Source organism: Opisthorchis viverrini, assembly GCF_000715545.1.
Source record: "Opisthorchis viverrini unplaced genomic scaffold opera_v5_533, whole genome shotgun sequence".
NCBI classification, from domain to species: Eukaryota; Metazoa; Platyhelminthes; class Trematoda; order Opisthorchiida; family Opisthorchiidae; genus Opisthorchis; species Opisthorchis viverrini.
Window position 1 is genome coordinate 11,198 of NW_008752190.1, and position 10,715 is coordinate 21,912.

Sequence of the window (10,715 nt, forward strand, 5' to 3'; positions counted from 1 at the left end):
TGGGAGCTGGATCTTCCGGATCTAAACCGCTTTTTTGAAGATGCCGGGAGGATAGCTGATGGGGATTCGAGGTCTAGCGACCGCTTTGAGGAAGACGGGACCCTCCTGACTGCATATTATGTGCCTGACTCCGTATGCGCGTTTCGATCAACCCAAAAATCTAAACCATCCTCGCGTTGACCAACAGTAATGAGATTCAAAGACGAAAATTATGTCACAGTGTGGTATCATAACGCTCTCTCCCGCACTAACCCCCAGAATTCTCACTGTTCGCCCAACTTCTACGGATTCACGGATTCATGGATTCAACAAACTCAGCCACACCCCTGCATGGTACGTGAATACGCTAGTGGTCCACCTATCATGCAAATTTGGCCCTTGGCAGGGTGTCAAACCCAGAGACGCCTTCACCCAATCTCAGTCCCTATCCAGCTCCGTCCCCCTGGTTACCCGCATATCATTCGCCTTAGATCCCTTTTCGACAGTCACCTACACCACCACTACCACCGCCTTCCTCGAAGCCACGTTCAGTTCCACCCGTACGACATTAAAACTCATTAAACTTTACTCACCACTCGCTTGGAGAACCTCTTGTCCACAAAACCCGCTGGCAAGCTCTAATTCTCATCCACATTCATCACCCTACCATCTCTCTTTCGGCCCGTCTGAACATAATTTTCGGCTGCCGCCCATCCCCCAAAGCCACACGCCTTTCTGCAAAATATCCCCATCCACACCACCATTCGCGCATGACACGGCCGATAGCTCTTCATCCAACCGCAGGTCCCCCTCCCAGTGAGTGACATTCAAAACCCCATACTGAAACTGACACTCAACCTTGTGCCGTGGGCTCAGACTTATTTCATCAACAATTTATCCAGCCACCACCAGCACTGAATACTCCTGCTCGGAATCCGATTACACGCCCAGTGAACCCACCTCCACTTACTAAGTTCTCCCTATTACCAGTCTCCACCATGAGAGAGATTAGTAACGTCCTACTTTGTAGTGGTTGCTCGCAAAGGAACTTGTCAATAATGCTGCTTAATGGCCGCTCGTCACTGCCAAAAGTCTATAATCTCTGAGCTATTAGCATCTTTCCAGACCAAGTCCGATTTTTGTGACTGAATCATGGCTCATAATTGGAGGTCCAAGCGCGGCCGTTTCAGTCCCCGGCTATAATACACTCACAGTTCTGACTGAAAGAACTCAAGGGGCGGCGGCTCTGTCATCTGATTCTAATAGGAATTTCTGGCAGCCCCCATCGATGATTCTTCTCTGGACAGGATTCCATCCGGATTTCTACCGAGCAGACCACACGACCTGCACCGGCCGACCAGAAGAATTATATGGGACCATTGTCCAGAAAGTTCACGAGGCTGAAGCGACGTTCGTCCAAAAATAACCGGCACGCAGTCGGATGAGCCACAGTCTGCCTGAAAGGATTCGGTGGCTTCCGGAAAAAAGGGCCCAACTTCTTTCAAAATCCGACCGCAGATGATACAGAAAATGAGCTGGCATATCGCAAAATACGGAACCGCAGTAAATCAGAAATCCGTCAATCGAATATACGAAAACAAAACACCATCCTGGACCTCGCTCGGAAAAACAAAAACGTACAGTTCAAATACATGAAACATCGCCGCAGAAACAAGTCATCTCGGTTCTCTTCGGAGGACAGGAACACAGAACCTACGAGTGACCCAACAGTGGTAACTGGGGTTTACAGAGAACACTATGCATGTCTATACTCAACCCCAGCGTCCTCGTCACATCCACTCTTGTCAAGGAGAAACTACGAACAGCCTCTAACCGACTTGGTCTTCACGGTGGAGGACATTCGTCAACTCTTGGACAAGATCAACCCATTCTGCGCATTGGGACCCGACGAGGTCCATCCGAGGATCCTGAAAGAAACGTCCTCCACACTGGCAAACCATTTACACTTGGTGTTTCGTCAGTCGCTTGACGAAGGCCGCCTTCCCCCTGCTTGGAAGGAAGCGATTGTCACGCCAATATACAAAACTGGTGACCGACTATCGCCTGGCAGCTATAGGCCTATAAGCCTCACTAGCGTGCCGTGCAAGGTGATGGAACGCATTCTGAAGCGAGCCATCCTAGATCACCTTACTTCCAGCAATCTGATATCTCCAGCTCAACACGGATTTCTCTCAAACCGTTCTTTCGTAACAAACACGCTCGTGTTTACGGACAGCTTAACCCGAAACGAGGACGAAGGACTCATATTGGATGCCGTATTTCTCAACTTCTCATAAGCATTTGACAAGGTCCCATACGTTCTGCTGCTCCACAAACTCGAGTCTTACGGGATTGAAGGGAAAATCCTTCGCTGGATCAAGGCGTTCCTATCAGACAGATCATTCCGAGTGAGAATAGGCTCGACCTATTCCTCTCCAGCGCCGGTCTCCATTGGAGTTCCTCAAGGCTCCGTCTTGGGACCACTCCTGTTTCTGATCTACGTCAACGACCTCCCAGACGTTCTTGCGAGTCCATGTTTGCTTTTTGCGGACGACTTGAAATCCTGGAGTTCCAATGCCAGTGCCCTCCAAATGGACGTAGACGCTGCCAAGCAGTGGTCGTTGGACTGGCACCTTCCTCTGAATGATGAAAAGTGCGTCCATGTGTCGTTTGGAGGGGATTCAGCGAATGCCTTTGTTATGCATGGTGAAAAGGGACCAGAAAACATCACGAGGATAGATGCCAAAAAAATTTGGGTATCTTAGTCTCCCCAAATTTGTCCCTCTTACTGCACCATGAGAAAACGGCCCAGAAGGCACTCGCCATTTTACGGTTGATCCGACGCATCTTCTCCCGCATCACTCGTATGGACTTCCAAATACTCTATGAGGCCTACATCAGACAGCTCTTGGAGTAAGTCAACCAAGTTGTCTACTCATTGAGTCTGTCCAGCGAGCCGCTACGAGAATGGTTGTCGGTCTCAAATCCGTGGACTACGGAACGCGTCTCGCGATGCTTGATCTCTTTCCACTGGAGTACCGTCGGTTCCGAGGATACCTCATTCTTACTTATGCCCTGTTTAAACAAAGCTTGGCAAACAGGTTTTCCACCGTTGACCCAGCAAGCACACGGCGGAGACATGGTGAGAAGATTTTCAAGTTCAGAGCGCACACATTCCTCAGACAAAATTTTTTCTCATTTCGGGTAGTAGCTGCGTGGAATGACCTTCCTCCAGCGTTTGTTCACGCTCCTTCTAGAACCCAGTTTAAAGCACTATTAGACACTTTTTATGCGAATCTTCATGCTGGCAGGCACACTGCCCCGCACTGAGGACATAAAGAGCAGTGCTGCATCCTTTTTTCACTTGTGTTTTCCAGGTGAACGACAGCCGCTGAAAGACAAGAACAAAACCGACCCTGAAAACTTGGGCAAATGCCTCGATTTTGTGCAGCAATCCGTGAATCCATTGGCTTCGCGTGATGATTCGTCGATGTCGGCCGGAAGTTTTGTGGAAAAGCTGAAACGCCGCATTTTAGACGCACACCCTTAACTTCTCTGAAAACGCCGTTCGGAAAAGAACAACTTCAACATGATGTTTTAGCATTTGATGGTAATTATTCGTGTCATCAGGCTCTCTCCACGTAGCCGCAGTTTTATTAGAAGTTGTTTAAGGGAACTGAGAGTACATTAGGGGCGCGGAATTCGTATTTCAGAGGCTGATGGTAGCTTTGCTCATTGTGTCTATTAAAAACGGTGGTGGAGAATCTCGTTTCTTTGCGTGTTTTTTGTAGCGGATTTGGAAGTAATCTCAAAACGAGGAAGGCAATAATCACTCATATGACGTCGACGCAAACTCGAATTGGAGAGACCTGTCGCGATCTGGGCATGGAAAATTCTTTCATGTTTGCGACAAGCGTCCCGCTGAAGCCGAGGAATTCGTCGCAGCTGGTTAGTTTTTTTATTATGGTCAGCATACGTTGGATCTTGTTTAAGGCAAGGTTTGACTTCGCCGACTTACCGAGCCATCAATCTGCCGTTGGGTGAACTATTGGATTTGTAAGCAGGACAAGCAGACGGCACAGTAAGACGGCCATTGCTTTTAGGATGTCACTGTTATCACTGGTTTTTTATTTTTCTTTTCTGTGAACTATGAAGAGTTCATGAAACGCTCCGTAGGATTTTGATTACAAATGTTACCGTACTTTGGCTTATGTGCACTGCAACATCGTTTTTAAGTGTTTGCTCCAGTTGCGCTCCGTCTTTGCCCAACGTGTCACCCTTTTAAAATACAACCATGGCGGCTCGTACGGTTTCTACGTGCATGTGTTGTGAGGGTTTTTGACACAGATCGGTGATCGCTGCACAGTGACGATGTATAACCATTCGTTCGAAAATGAGGCATCGATTGCACTGGTGCAGTTTTTAAGCGAAGTAAGAACGAGGAATTTTTCGTGAGTTTGTGGTATTAGCATCAGTCCTGCTTTTAAGTCCTCGCACAAATTAAATGGACCAAAACGGCCTTGTGGGTAACGCACTCGTCTCGGAAATATTAGGGATATAGTGAAATACGGGCAAGCCATCAGACTGGGTGTTGCCCTCGCGGTACCTTCATCAAGACGCCGTACTTCGGTTCGTGGACAACCTCGTAAATGAACATCTTGGATGAGCCGTTTATGGTTGTGATTGTTATTAGGATATTCTTGTGTCTATCGAGAGTTCGTGGTGGCTCATTGCTGTCATTCAAGCGAGGTAACAAGACAGCCATGCCTATGTTTGGGACTCAAAATAGGATAAATGTCCAAAAGTTTCGCTAGAGAGCACTTTGCTGAGAGTTAGAATGCCTCCCGAAATAACAGTCAAAAGTTATCAGAATTCCTAACTGCTTCATTGGTAGGACACTGCCCGGTTCAAAAGCGATAACAGATATTCAAGTATGCGATTGATGCGAAATGGAGTTGGCATATGTGATTAAAGAGTCACCGAATTGACTAGATGGTGCACAACTAAAGTAGCTCAGAGCTTGCAGAGATATAAGATATCCGGTGTTGCTGCGTGTATGTACGATGATTTGGCTGCAGAATGGAACTGTTACGGCCGAAGGAAAGGTGTGGAGCCTTGTAAAACTAGTTGCTTCTGAGGCGTCATTTCATGCGTATTTGGCTAGTCTCCGTTAGGATCTCTTGCTCTTCTACAAGTGATGATGGTGATTATGTTGTCATTTGATGTGCACTCTGTACCCAGTGTCACGTTATCATAATGATTCTTATTCAAACGGGTGGGTTGCGGTCCGTCAGGTATGATCAGAAAATACCAGACAGAACAAAACTTGAATCTTTTCGTAGTTGCATGCAATGGAACAAGTGGGCGAGAGGATGAAGTCAAGAGGGGAAGGTACGCAGTTGCTGGTGGACTATCAAGCTGGGTATAGCAGTGCCATGCCATTATTGCACTGAAATACTCCGGTTTCTGGACAGCCCCGTAACGGATGTCATTTGTGAGGTGATTTCTCTTGGATGTGCAATTCTGTGAGGATAATTTTGTTGGCCGAGGAAATCCTCAGAGGCAGAACAAAGCTTATATCCACCGGGAATCGCGCGACCAAAATTTCAGGGCCAGGTGTTGTAGAAATTTTTGCATTCCAACCCATGAGCAATTTTTTACACTGGATAGCTATTTATTACGGTGGTTGCCCAATTAGCTGCGATCACAAAGGCCAGACAGGCCTCCCTTCTCCAGTAGGCCTAATCAGTGCTAGACTCAGTTCGTAAAGCGTGTGTAGTCCTCATCTACACAAACGTTTGGTTCAATGTGCCGCCAATCTCCCACGCTTCCACAGTCCTATCTGAATTACCATCATACATAGGTATCTAAGATTGACTGTAACCTTCTTAATACGGCCAATAGATTTCCTACCACCCTAGAACTCTCTTAGCCGATTTCCAACAAAACAATTATTCCTCAATTTGCTCCGAAGTATCTCATTATGACAAAGCTCCCGTCTTCCTTCCCAAAGCGGTTGCTAGATCCCCAATCCCCATCAGTTATCCTCCCAGGATGTTCGAAAAAGCGGTTTAGATCCGGAAGATCGAGCTCCCAAACCCTTCACCTTTCGAGGCCAGCAAAGACAGTACTCGAAGCTACCTCAGATTGTTCAGTTGTACTATCTGACATATCTTTGCTTTCTCAACCGGCAACACATTTTAACCGCTACCAGTAGGTTCCGAGGTCCTGAATGACTCGGAGAATCTCGTAACACGTGTGCACCGGATGGAAAACGAAATGTCCTCCCTCCGAACCATACAGTCAATTGCATGCTTTCTGGATCCTGACGCAACATGCAATTCAATGAACTTACAGAACATGCAATTCAAAGAACTTACAGAAAGCGTCACTTCTTATTTGACGCGATGCTTCTGAGCTTTAACAACGCATCGAATGCCGGTATAAAGTCCTAACATTCAATGCGCCTGATCGGTTCTACTTGAGCATGCCAAAACTGCTATCCTGACCGCATGTGGCATGCAGGACACCATATGCACAGCTCGGTGGCTCCGGAGGTCGGAAGCGTTCATGTGGTGCTCGATAATAATGCAATTCCGGGATGGAAAAAATGCCGCGCAGCTCAGATTCTCCTCTGCTCTACTGAAAATTTCATACCTTAAAAATTGTGGCTGTCCGTACTAGAATGCAAGAACGGCTTACCAAAAATTTACCTAAACCTGTTGCTCCGCCAACCACCAGTAAGTGAGCCGTCTTGTGTCAAAACGCCACACAACGCTGCCTGTTGAAACCAGGTCCTGCACCCCGCGCTCATAACCATGAGCCTTCCACTTCTATTTCTGGGCACCCACAAATGCTGTCTGTGACATCCACCATGCCAAAAAGATCGACTGCTTATTTAAGAGATACGGTTACTAATCAGCTCACACATGAGGCTGTAGTCGAGGATGGTAGCACAGGTTCTTTCTCAAGACCTCCTGACCTAACGACACTTCTTGCCTCCCCACCAAAGCGCTTCCTTGGACTCAATCACCTACTGTCCAAGCCTCCCACCGTAACCCCTTCTCCTGCACCACTTCCCGAGCTTCTTCTTTTCGCCCTTCTTCTACAAACCTGACCGAACCCGTACTTTCTCATAAGATAATCCGTAGCCCATCTAACCGTGCAACCCATTTCTTTGACAGGATCTCTAAACCGCAAATACCGTTACGTAATCCTAGCCCCTGTCAAGTTCAGCCCCTCAAGAGACCCGCGTATCATAAGCCTGGGATCCCTTTTCGGCAACTACCTACTCCACCACAGCCTCCGCCCCCTCCAAAGCCACGACCTTTAGTTGTATCTCGGCTTACTATTCCAAACCCTCTTCAACTACAACGAACACAGAAGATTTCTGCTCAACATCATCGGAACCCACTCCTTTCAGAGGGTTTGAATTTACCACTAACATCCTCAGTGTACCCTGCCACCTCCCCTTAACTTGAATCCCTTACCAAGTATAAAATCAACCTCGTTACAGACTCCGCAACTCTTGCAACCTCTTAGTGTCTCCCCCAGCTCGTACGAACCTACGTCAATACTTCCTCCTGGTTTATTACGCTCGCATCTGGAACAGTCTTCCCGACCAGCTGCGAAGCATCACGCATCATTATGCTTCTTCTCAGTCTGTAGACACGGGTGTATCGCCCATCGCCGATGGTTCTGAGCCTGGCCTTTAATTCTGGAAAACGAAAAAGAGCAGCGTTTCCGTTTGCCTGCAGCTGATTTAGCCTTGTTCCGGTTGTCACCTGTCCCAAAACACCAAGAAATACAAACGAATGACAAATTTCCTCACGTTTGTTCTAAAAAAATAAGAAAAGAATATTAAAATACATTGATGCATGGGATAAACTGAGGGCACATGTGAGGCTCACGGCTAACGCCGACGTGCAAGGGGTTACCACTTTCCTATTGGTGGGGTCACACCATCCCAAGTCTACATCATCACCCAAACATAGCGCACACGTTCAATCCCCTTGTCATTCGCAGCGATCATACGGAAAAATTGCTAATAACTTATCATTTCCTGATTGCAAGCAATCACAGCTAGCACTTAATGGCTGTTTTATGCCATGCACCATTCGTTTTCTGGAGTTGACAGCATTGACTCGGCGACTGGTGATCCTTAATCTAACTTACCTGTTAGGTTGACGTAGTAGACCTCTGTTAGGCTACGATTCTTACCGCTTATCTGGGAAGCCGTTGCCTTTCCGCTTTTCATTTGTCCACTGTCACTGCTGACAATAACCCCTCTTTCTGCATAACAGGGATCCGATGTCATGACGCTTTGGTGAGCAAAAAATACCGTCCGTTTTCAACTAGTCCAACAGCTAGCCCCCTGCTAGATACCTCGACGACAAAGTTTTCACCTTCCTAAAACTAGACACTTACTCTGGCCCAACTAGTACTTCGCTTCTCGATCAGCAAACGTATTCACCTTTCTTGGGTCCATTTAGCTTGCTGTCATCCCTTTTTAGATTTTTTCTATCGACGCCCTTGTATCTTATGCCTACTGCTTTCATTCTATTTCCTTCTCTTCGCCCCTCGTCCCAAGCCTCAATCCTCGACCGCAGTTGCCCAAACGCCCCTTAGAACTGTTATTCATTCAAACTGGCTGGTGCCCGGTCTACACTCACACGGTCCTCTAACAAAAGGGAAATTATCCGTGAGCCTACATCTGCATGACTCCCTGTGTCAACCACCGCCTCACCCAGAACCGACGTCTCACCACGGAACTGCGCATCCCTTCTCCGACCTTTGACGACCGTTACAGGGTTGTGCATGAACCGAAGCATGTCAGTGCGATGATGGCATGGCACTGTCACACCCGGTGAGATGGCACTCCTGCAACTATTTTCTCCAGAATCTCGACCACAACTCCTCGCCCACTCAAGCCTGTAGCCACAACCTCGAGCAGTTCTCATCCGGCCGCGTCTCTGGGATGAGCTCTTCCGTGCCCAATGAAATTTCGCTCAGATTTGGCTAGCCTGGCTTTTTTGCTGCAATTTCGGCTTGCCTGTTGAACAATTTCAAATCCGTATACGAAGTTCAGGTCGCCCTATGTATTAGCAATTTGCCCCCATCCAACCCGCCCCCTGCACCTGACTTCTCTACAACAGTGCAACCAGTGAGTCTGCTTACTTTCAGATTAAACCACATTTTTGAGACAAAACTCGCCATGTGCTCCCAATTCGAATTATCATATCTCTATCTCCACTTTTGCTCGTTGTGACTCCGGCCATTTACCTAACCACCCGAGGTCACTCATGGCCAGAAATGGTTCAGGTTTAGTTCATGCCACCGCACTGTCTTTGATCTGGTCGGACCTGATGCCCATTTTTCCTAACAAGTTGGGAAATAACCTATTACTACTATATCATCGGGTGTCCCCCACTGTAAATGACATAGTCCTAATTTTTCGCAATCCGCACCCCACAAATCCTCCAGTCACGCTCCATTCTGACTGTAAACATATGATCATGCCAGACGGTAAGCCACCCACAAGTTGGGAATAAACCTTATTATTATCATTATCATTACCTCTGAAACTACCGCCACCTTACTTAGTACTCAACTACCCTCTGAACTCCTCTACGAATCGGGCCTAGTGCGCATATTAGTTTATCGACTTTACAGTTAGTGGGCAAGTAATGGATTCTGTTATCATTTCTTCCTATCCTCTTGACCCGCTTTAAGCTAATAAAGGACTTAGATTCCAACTTGATCTAAGTATGCAGCGTTACTGGCCTGGCTGTTTTTTCTTTTTTCCTTTCCCCTAGCCGACTTACACCTCCTACTGGTCTAGTCCCTACACCGGACTACTCTATAAACTCTGTCTGGCGTCTATTGTTCTCGGTCAAATTCTACTGACATAAACCAAACCAAAATTAGCTCGTTTCTTTCTCAAATCACAGTATTACATAATCACCTACTAACTCTAATTATGCAGTGTTACTGGCCTGGTTGTTTTCTATTTCCCCTGTCAACGTATACCTCGTCCTGGCCAAGTCCCAACCACGGATTACTCTATCAGCCCTGTCTAGTAACTGGTGCTCTCACCCTAACTCTAACTGATAAGAACCAAACCAAAGTAGATTTTTTCTTCGTTTCATTATCAGAGCGCATTCTGCGCTTATATATATATCCGTTTGATGAGTTGGCCTACGAAACACTCCCACACACAAAGTCACGGTTTGCTTCTGTTCGACATGGCAGCACACACCAACGCTCTGACGCCGTTCAGCTATGGCACAATCGCCGCGGGTATCGACATTCCAGTCCTGCCATCTCACTGACAGCTGCCATTCCACTTCTCATCCGCGACTTGCCTTTACCAGCGTCTGTATGCTGTCTGCTTCTTCGAACTGACTAAGCTGTCTTTACTGGCCTTGTTTTCCCCCGACCAAAAATGGTTGCTGTAGTATTTGATGCACGAACCGCACATGTGACTGCTTGGATGGTTTCCATCTTGCAGATCTGGTAGCGTGCACTAGGGAAGAAAACCTTGGGCGGTGGACGACTACGCCCCGCAGGAAGGGTTGCCCTGTTAAATAGCACCATGGTGCGTTCGTGTGCCCGCCACCCCTCCAGTGGCACGGGTGTATCGCATATTGCCGGTGGTTCTTAGTCTGGCCTGGAAATTCAGGAAATCAAAGAATACCGCTGACTTCCGTTTGTTGCTGCTGGTCATGGTCTCGCCA